Raw genomic sequence first — 10,978 nt, forward strand, 5'->3', positions numbered from 1 at the left:
AATCTGCAGCCAGCAGTCTGCAGTCTTCCTTCACAACACATGCATATTTCAACATGATAGAAGGTGTGCCTCTTCAACCAGGCTAAAACAGAAATTAAATAATCTTCTTCTATGTAACCTATGTAAAATGCTGAATCAGATTACAAATAGCTTCCTTTTAATTCTGAGTGGCCTCTGATTACAGCTAGATTTCACTGGTCAGCATCCTGTGCTTGAGACACACTTTAAATTCCAAGCATTTTAATCTATGTACCAAAAAAAAAGCAAAATGATAATTCAATAGGACTTCACCAACAGAGTGTTCCAGTGTTGGATGCTACAGCCTGGCAGGGTGAAAGAGAAGAAGATTTAACATTTGTAGCTCTTCTCACCATTAATTCTTCCATTGCTTTCCACTCCTGGTTTGTTGGTTGGACCAAAGGTGGATGACATAATAAAGATTGGGGAAGGATCTGGATCAATGGTGAAATCCAAATTTTTTTACTACCGGTTCTGTGGGCATGGCTTGGTGGGCGTGGCAGGGGAAGGATACTGCAAAATCTCCATTCCCACCCCACTCCAGGGGAAAGAAACTGCAAAATCCCTATTCCCTCCCCACTCCTGGTGGAAAGATATTGCGAAATCTCCATTCCCACCCCACTTCTGGGGGAAAGATATTGCAAAATCCCTATTCCCTGCCCACTCCAGGGGAAGGATACTGAAAAATTCCCATTCCCTCCCCACTCCTGGGGGAAAGATATTGCAAAATCTCCATTCCCACCCCACTCTGGGGCCAGCGAGAGATGGTACTGGCCAGTTCTCTGAACTACTCAAAATTTCCGCTATTGGTTCTCCAGAAGCAGGTTAGAACCTGCTGAATTTCACCCCTGATCTGGATATCTTGCACCACAAAATTCATATGCTCTATCAAATGCAATTCCCCTACAGTTTTTCCTCCCTTCCCTTCTCTTGTCTCTCTTTGAAGATCAGACCTCTGACATGAGACCTGTAGATATTTCCAAGGCTATTGTGATACTGTCCAGAAAAGTTAATCTTATAAATTCATGCTCATGGAATTTGCAAGCACATTGAAGCTAGGTTTATTGTATATCTTCTACAAAGCCTTGATTCACTTTAAAATTATTTGTGAATAGGATCTAATGGCTGGGGTCATAGAGCATGCAAAACTATATGCTTCAATCAATGCTTTGGTTAACATGAGAGAAGGCCATTCCAAAAGTAAGAAACAAGGGTGCAATCTGAGCCCCATAATGTCTTTGAAGAGCATATGAACTAAATCGCTAACACTTTTTAAAAAATGAATTAATGTGTTTGTGAATGAAAAGTAAAGTATTATGTCAATTCCCCTGCCATATGTGGATGTAGAGCAATGTAAACTACTTGAAACAACTAAATGTATCACTATATATTATATATTGCATCAGGCTGTAAAATGTATTTAATTCTCAGAGATATGTGACCTGATTTTCGTTGAGTTCACACATTACACTAAACTATATTGTAATATGTTTGGTTCAGGCTTAGTTGGTTGTCTGAACCCCAGTCAAAGAGATTCTTCTGTAGAAACATATTAGATTTGCTATAACTTAAGTCTAAAACTTCCTTACTACTTTATTCTTCAAGCATATGTTGAATGGAGGCTTTTGTTTATGAATTCTGGTCTCTTATTGCTTTTCCTGATGGCATGTTGACTTGTTTTTTATATTCACCTCTGCAATTTTGTAGTCTACCTAATTTTCTTTCTATTCTGAGTAGTTGTTCTTCCATTTTCTGCAGGCTGACTTTTCTCTTCTCATCAAATTGTTGTTCTAAGCTTTTGAGTTTGGTTATAACACTCGTCTCTAGTTCTGTGAAATTGAATGGTGCTGGGGAAGCATCACAGACTTCTTTTGTGGAGATCAAATTTAGTGATCTGAGTTTTGGAAATATTGAAATATCTGGAAGGAAAAGAAAGAAATGCAATTTCACAAACTATACTATATTCTTACATGCAGCTGGAGCAGAAGTGGGTTTCAGCAGGTTCTGACCAGTTCTGGAGAACCAGTAGTGGAAATTTTGAGTAGTTCGGTGAACCGGTAGTAAAAATACTGACTGGCCCCACCCACATCTATTCTCTGCCTCCCAAGTCCCAGCTGATCAGGAGGAAATGGGGATTTTGCAGTAACCTTCCTCTGGAGGGAATGGAGATTTTACAGTATTCTTCCACTGCCATGCCCGCCAAGCCATGCCACGCTGACCAAGCCACACCCACAGAACCAGTAGTAAAAAATTTTGAAACCCACCACTGAGCTGGAGGATACTTCTGTGTCCGCAGGAGCCAAAGCAGGAGTGTAGTGATTGAGAGTAATCTGGGTGCTTTTGCATGATGGCTATTTTTCCCAACTCATGTCTCGGCACTCGGATTCCACTGTGTTAACTAAGACTGTGCTGATGGAATTGGTTATGAAATATTTCCCATTTAGTGTTGAAAGGCAGGAATTATGCTGGAAATGGGTTATAGATCAAAACGAGTTGGCAAAAGAGCAATCTGAGACAGACAGCTATAGGTACTGGGTCCATACATTAATACTCACTCCTTCCCAGCTTGCTGACACCATCCCTTCAATGGTTGAATTCAATTTTTTTTACTGCCGGTTCTGTGGGTGTGGCTTTGTGGGCGTGGCAGGACAAGGATACTGCAAAATCTTTATTCCCACTCCACTATGGGACCAGCCAGAGGTGATATTTGCCGGTTCTCTAAACTACTCAAAGTTTCTGCTACCGGTTCTCCAGAACCTGCCAGAACCTGCTGAATAGTACCCCTGAATCTCTTATATGTTTAAGCACAACTGATGTTTCTTTTCCACTGAATGTCATTGCCCTCCCCCATTGCTTTCATCTTATGGAACTGCCATGTCCAGGGTGGTTGCTTCACTAGTTTTTGGTAATCACTCACTTGAGAGGAGGAGGAGGAGACTAAGGAGGAGACAGACACCAGTGAGGCTCAAGAGAACACCAATTCGGTTTCTTTTCCAGTACTTTTTCCATTGGATTGGAAAAAAGATGGATGGACCTGCAGGGAAAGAGAGCCACAACTGATACAGCCTGGATTAAAACTCAAAAAACAAGTGAGAATTAAACCCAGACAAGGGTTTGATTGTGTGGTCACCCTGCTTCATTCACAATTGTTTAGAAGCATATACTTGCATTTATTCAGGCATCATGTATGATCCAGAAAAGAGGGTGCAATAGCTTTGCCATGCCTTTTGATAGGGGAATACTTTCTCACAGGCTTTCCACACTAACAGCCCAAATATTTCTGTCTTATGTTGAAATCCATAGCACTATTATCCCAGCATGTATACATTTTTTAAAAATCTGAAGCAAGTAGAGAACATCAGACAGTCATTCTGCCTTGAAGGTAGTCAGCAGTTAAATATCCTTTGTTCTCATCCCACTGATTCCATCCCCCGCTTGTGTGGTTTATGAATTAACACAATTCTTCTCACCTTCCACAAAAGAAAAGGACTTATTCTGTTCCTACCACCATCCACATATCTGGCTGCGTACATTATCTACCTTCATCCAGTATCTTCTCAAAAACAAAAATAAAATTCAACTTCTGAAAGGTTGCTGTAGAGTAGGGTTGGGGGGGAAGAATCTCAATTGCAAAAACAAAACAAAAAAACAAAACAAAAGTAGCAATAGCATTTAGATTTTTATATACTGCTTCATAGTGCTTTACAGCCCTCTCTAAGCAGTTTATAGAGGCACCATATTGCCTCCAGCAATCTGGGTCCTCGTTTTACTGATCTTGGAAAGTTGGAAGGCTGAGTCAACCAAATAATTTCCCCCATATATTCCTCCAAACCCTTCCCGTGCCTGATTATTTATTTCTTTTTTTTTTAATTGAAAAGTTTTACAAAAAAAACGAGAATTTTCTTCCCCCCATGTTCCCCCCACCCTTTCCCTCCCCTCATCCCACCCTCCCCCCCAGACTTCCCAGAGCAAAATACAAGGTATTTCATTTAACAATCATAAACTAGATTGACCTACTTATCCTCAGACTACTAACTCCCCCCCTGAAACCTTAACTCCACTATAGATAACATAATACTTCTAATACTTAACGTTCATTCATAAGCTATTTGATATTTTCTTGTCTGATACTTATTTTGAATATAATCAATCCATCTTCTCCATTCCGATACGTATCTTTCTTGTGTATAGTCCTTCAAGTACGCTGAGATTTTCGCCATTTCTGCTAGGTTCGTTACTTTCAGTATCCACTCTTCAATAGTAGGCAAAGAGTCCTTCTTCCAATATTGCGCTACCAACAGCCTAGCTGCTGATATTAAATTCAAAATCAATTTAGTCTCTGATACTGTACAGTCCGTAGTTATACCCAATAGGAACAATTGAGGAGTAAATTTCAATCTTCTTTTCAGAATATTCTGCATCACCCACCAAATTTTTATCCAAAATGCCTTGATTTTCTTACAGGTCCACCATATATGATAATAGGTTGCATCATTACATTCACATCTCCAACATTTAGCTTGCAAATTGCATACATGATCATTTTTTAGGATCTAAGTGCCATCTCTAAAACATTTTATAAAAATTCTCTCTCAAATTTTGTGCTTGCGTAAATTTAACATTTCTGACCCAAATCTTTTCCCATGTTTCCATCATCACTGGTTCCTGAAAGTTTTGTGCCCATTTTATCATACAATCCTTAACCAATTCCGTTTCTGAATCTATAGTTCCTCTTTAGGGAAAAAGAGGAGAGTTCAAGATTTTAAAACACAAAAGAAAAAAAGCTCTATTTAAATAGGGAATTGTAATAATTGAGATACTATTAATTGTATATTGTGTTGAAAGCAGAAATGGTTAAATAAATGTGAGGAAGGTCATAAGTGTGAGGACCAATCAAAAATGTGAGGACCAGTCAGAAATGACTTTTTTCAGCCCTCTGAATAGTCCCTATGTGCATACGGACTAGTCAGAAGGCTGAAAAAGTTATTTTTGACCGGTCCTCGCACTTTTGACCAGTCCTTGAACTTACGACTGTCCTCACATTTTACATTTTACACCCTATCTTGTCACCATGGTGAAGAGAAGTAGTGGTGAAATGACTGACACGGTTGTTAAGAATGCCGCAGTGGGCATAAATGTGAGGATGGTCATAAGTGCGAGGACCAGTCAGAAATGACTTTTTTCAGCCCTCTGAGTAGTCCCTATGCACATAGCCACGCCCACCCGGTCACATGACCAGCTAGCCACGCCCACCCGGTCACATGACCACCAAGCCATACCCCCAACTAAGCCACGCCCACAGAACCGGTTGTTAAAAATATTGAATCCCACCACTGGTTATAATAGTGTGAACAGGTTAACAGATTTTGAAAGGAAAAAACAACCCTTCATTTGGTAAAGTGCAGGATAATACATCAGGCTAGATATAGAACGATACTTCTCTTGGGCAGACTGCCTGTTTTTAGAACATTCTGTAGTAAATTGAAAAAGATTGTTTGAACTGAAAATATTGCGTGAATTGAAAAAGGCTGCTCCTGTAAGAGGTGTAGAAAATCTCTTGCAGAAACAACTTTCTCTGCAAATATTGTTTCTTCCTTCCATGTGAATAGTCACCAGAAAGGGCACCAAATCTCAAGCAATAAAGTGTTTACTTTCCATTTTAGAGAAATGGAATATGACACTAAGCATTTTTCAAACACACAGTGTATATATACTGTAAATTGAAAACTTGTATACCACAATTTACTTTTCAGAATGTTGAAGTGCAATTGTAGCTCACAAAATACAAAATGCAACGTGCACACAAAATGTGAACATTTAAAAGCAGCAAACAAAACCTATGTTTTAAAGGAACATAACGTATGCACAATATAATAGGAAGAAATAGCTTGAAATAACATTTTCTAGAAACTCTAGAAAATGTGCTTTGCAAGGACGAATGTGCATGGAAATTGATATATTTTCAGATTGACACCCCTCCCACCCAACTTTCTGCATTTGTAAAATAATAAAAAACTGGAAAGCAATGAATGGGAAAAATAACTGTGAGCTTATCTTCATTGGCAATTCCAATTTTACTTCCCGAGTTCATGATATTGGTATCCAAATTACAATTTAAGCATCCTTACACTACTATTTCTGTTCTGCAAAATATGTGCCAACCTAAAACAAAATATCAAAGAGAGTGAAGACAGTTCTTTCTATTGCCAAAGCTGAGGCTAATTTCTGTTGAAGACTCCTCAGAAGGAAAGGCTCTGAGTGAAATTGAAACAGATTTAGTATTAGTAATATGGATATCATACCGGTAACAGCTTTTGTATCAGGATCCAATGGTTTAGCTGGTATCTTCCTTTCACAAGGTAGCGAGATACTGTCGTAGTTACTTTCTATGCTGCAGTTATCATAATCTGTTCCAAAGTGAATGGAATAAGTTAACCTCAGGATTATGAAAATTTTTGCACAAGGATTGTGCACAAGGTGCACAACATTCTAGATGCATGCTATTCTTTAACTTTGTATTGCTCAAGTAACACAGTAAATTTCTGACTTAGTTCTTGCTCATCCTTACAATATACATTTGGCTTCCTCTAGAAACTGAGCATCTTCCTTTTTTTGAGGGGGGGGGAGTTTGATCAGACAAGAAAAATTAATGGCACTCCACTGTTTTACCATCTTCTCATTCCTGGAAATAGCCAAGTCAGCTTCTGCATCACTGTGTGAGGGTTTGTGTGGTTGCATGTCTGATCTCATTCACTTCTCAGCACTTAGTCTATCAAGAGAAAAGGCACAGGAACTCATATTTGCTGAATTTGAATGTTCCCATATCACTCTCATGATCAATATTTTGCTACCAACTGAGATGTTAGAAGGGAAGCCAATGCAAAGGAATCAACTGTTTTAAGTAATGCCTCCTGTTTTATGCTATAGGTGCACGATGAGGAAAGCACTATTTGGCACTGAATCAAAATACAGTAGATGCAATACAGACAATAAGGGCAGCACATTTTTGTCAATATAGTTTTCCCGCCAACTCAAGGATGGGTTGGTAGACCACAACTCAGCACAGGGAATGGTCCTGTTATAAAAAACAATTAGTGAATCTTCAATGGAGATATTTGTAGAAAAGATACATTGGAGAATAAGGCTCTACATTCTTAATAAGCAATAAATATGAAGAAACTTGAACAAGAATAGCTTGTGGTTCTAGAGCAAATTTTTCTTTGCATAACTTTTACAAGTACAGGAATCTTGTCCTTTTCTCTGACCATTCCAAGTAGCTTGTGGTCTCATCCCAGATTTCCATTCAGCCTTTCATTTCCCTCCTGGATCTGATGATCAAATCAGATCCCATGTTCGTATCTTTCCATCCTGCTTTAGATACATTTTCCATATAGATAGCAGTCTACAAACCAACATTACAGCCAGTGAAGCCCATTATGTACATTATGAAGTATGCCACATCACATCCTCCCTCCTCCTCGGCCAGGTTTTCACTCAATTACCTTCATTGCTGAGCCCACTCTGCTCTGCAGGCTCAGCAGGAAGAGGACGCCAAACCTTGCATGGAAGATCTGCTTCCTTGCTTATTGTGTTGTCATACATGGCTTCTGGTTATAGACTTGAGAAGGAGAGAAATTCTGAATGGATTAAAATAGAGCTCTCAAGTTCTCTGGGTTTCATTTCTCCAGGAAGTCATCAGATCTCCTTTTCTTTTGCTTCCTTTTTGTAGACAGGTGTGTGGTAATACTGGGACAACAGCTGTTGTTGAGGCTACAATCAGTTGTGGCTGCAGCTCTTTCAGAAGGCTATCCTCAGAGGTGGAAAAGGAGTCCACAGGTCCCCAGAAACCACTTATCCCACAGAAGTGACCCAATAAATCAGGACTGCTGCTTCAAATCCAGGCCATTTTTTAAAAGTTTATGGGGAGTGACTGCTAGTGATGTAGAATTGAAAGTTCTGGAAGACACAGAAAAGGCAGATTTTGCAGGGAAGAGATTCATGCTAATAATTTATTTAATAATTTGGTGATGCCATCCTCTTAAGTACTCCTGAATTCTAAATAAAACAAATGTGCATGGGCTAGGCTGAGGGAGACGCATAAAAGCTCTATTTAAAAAAAGAATAATCTCCATTTGAAGCTTCCAATCCATCAGTGGAAAGATTGCTTTGAACCAGTCAACACCTGATAAAGAGTAAATAGTGTAGTTCTGGGACAACCCAAATAAATTCAATAAGAAGAATAGAGCCTGGCTAAAGGAGCAGTGGTGGATTGCCCCTGGTTCAGACCGGTTCTATAGAACCGGTAGTAAAACCAGCGTGAGGCTCCGCCCACTGACCCTGATGTCATGAGAAGCGATCTGCGCATGCGCAGAAGCAAGGCACACACGGAGCGAAGCGAGCGCACATGTGCAATCCCGTTGCGAAGCGGTAGTAAAGGTAAGTAGAACCCACCCCTGTAAAGGAGGTAGGTAAGAACAAAACAGAAGCTGAAATGGTAGAGAAAAAGACAAGAAAGATCAATAATTGGTCAGCACCAGGTGAAAATGAACTGCTCAGTTTTTAGTTGAAACATCTGACTGGTCTACACCCATTTGTTGCCAAGCAGTTTAACAACTTAGTGTAAAGAGGTAAAATTGAAGATTGGTTAACATCTGGCAAAACCTACCTGATAATGAAAGATCCAACAAAAGAGGAAGCACCAGGTAATTACAAGCCAATTACCTGCTTATCAAGAACTTTCAAACTTATAACTGGTGTGGTAGCTGATGTAATCCAACAGCATCGAGTTAAAAATAAGCTGTTTCCACCTGAGCAGAAAGGAAACTGCCCAAACACCAAAAGAACAAAACATCAGCTCCTAACTGGCAAGTTGGTTGTAAAAAACTTCAAGGCAAGATCAACTTGAAGGTAACTTGCTTTAATCACAAGAAAGGATTCAAGTCCTTGCCACATGATTGGATAATCAAGTGCTAGAAATACCCATTGTTGTGAACAACAAATAATATACCATCACTAATATGTTGGTAGTTTTGCAATGAGGCATTTTCCCCAATAGATCTAAGAATGGTTGTTTGTTGCTGTATGAGGTAGGAGTGGAAGAAATGAAGTCAGATTAGTTTGTAAGAATGAAGGTGAATTGCCAATATCAATGTTATTTTAAGCAAGACCAAAAAAACAGGCTGAAAAGTTAACAAGTGGGCTTTAACAAAAGTATTATATGTAATGCCCAGAATTTCCTATCAGTGATTCCTAGATAGAAATCCACTTCTGCCTACCTTATTAAGAGTATTTTCCGAGATTACTGACAGGATTCAGAGGCCTTCTCCTCAGATGCACACATCTCACTTCAGATGAGAAGGATCTCCAAAAAATAAGGGCATTAGAATGAGAAAAGAAAGGGAAAAGATGCTACTATATGACGTTTCAGCTCCCTAGCTCATCTATTCCATTCAGCTCATTTCTCCTTGTAAAGTCTTACATACTGCACACATCAGGAAAGTTCTAGGATGAAAAAGTGTTGGCAAGAAGGATAATTTATGATAGATATCAAGAAGATGGGAAAGAGTTAAGCACCCCCTTTTTATAGAAAAATTAGCTGTATGAAGTTTATCAAACCATTTTCTTTGAGTTATTATGACTCATGTAGTCCAGTCAAGAAGTAGAAAGCAAAGAGGGAGAAGTGTTCCATTAGTAGTTACATAATTATAAGGAATGCTGTTTCTCGAGAAATGTCAGAGGGATGAATTCAACCAAAAACGAACTTGGTCTCATTAGTTTCACAACCTCTTTCTTCTGAAATTCTCCCCCAACAGCCATGACTCACATGTTGGAAGATCTTGATGGCATGGAAGGAATGACACTTTCTGTTGCCGATATTCGTTAGAATTTTTAATCTCTTTTGTCTCTGATTGTAAGCCTATAAAAGAAATAGATTGGTCTATCTGTCCATCCATCTGCTCCTCCAGCCTGCAGCACAACATGGCTTTCTCCAATTATTGTCCAGCTTATTTCTCTGGTGAAGCAAAAGAAGGCCAAGGAACTTCTTCAGCAGAACTAGCTACTTTGACAGGTTATCCTCCTTGCATTCAAAGCACATATTAGGTAAGCCTTGGGAAGAGGCTTTCCCACTGCTTTTCTCCACATACATGAAAAGTTGAATTATGCCCTGTAAGCATAGAATATAGTATGTGCATAGACAACAAATGTATGCTTATTTGGGTCTCTGCTGTTTGTACAGTGAGCGAATCTTTCTTATTCAACAAACAGTAAGTCATGTGTAGCCAAATCACTCCAGGAGACAGGTATGATTCTGCTTCCAATCTCTACAACATGATTTCTGAAATTCTCTCGGGGACATGGCATGACTGTGTGTCGGAGCTCTTCTGCATTGCTTGCTAACTATCGAATGGAGACGTTCCAACTATCATATGTAGAGGATGTAAATAGACAATACTGCTTTAAACTTATCAATGTCAACACAGTGACAGCTTCTATTTGTCTGCTCTACTTCTCAAATTTGGTCTGTCATTTTCTTTGGGTGCAAGCAAGAGAAGCAGGGACTGGGAGGGAAAATTGGGGAAGTGGCTTGCAGTCCTCTTAGCACCAAGAAGATTCACTTCCTTCTATGCTTTACTATATAGGAATGGCAGGAATTGAGTGGTCAGCCACCATTTCTTTCTAGTAAAGAATGGATGGAGATTTATTATTCTTGATGCCAGGAGATGTGTCACTGAAGGAGCTGTTCTTCTCTACAGGTAGTCCTTGCTTACTGTTTTGTTCAGCAACTGTTTGAAGTTACAACAGTGCTGTCCCTCAGTCACATGATCACTGTCAGTACATGGTGTCCTGTTCCTGACGATTGTTTTTCTGCGTCGACCCCCCCAGAGCAGAGAGATTGGAGAGGAAAGGATTACAAGAGAGCAAGCAGGCACACAATGGGGTACACACACTGAAAGCAATG

The sequence above is a fragment of the Pituophis catenifer genome, unplaced genomic scaffold (assembly GCF_029215685.1).
Source record: "Pituophis catenifer annectens isolate HBS135680 unplaced genomic scaffold, rPitCat1.0.hap2 SCAF_2, whole genome shotgun sequence".
NCBI classification, from domain to species: domain Eukaryota; kingdom Metazoa; phylum Chordata; class Lepidosauria; order Squamata; family Colubridae; genus Pituophis; species Pituophis catenifer.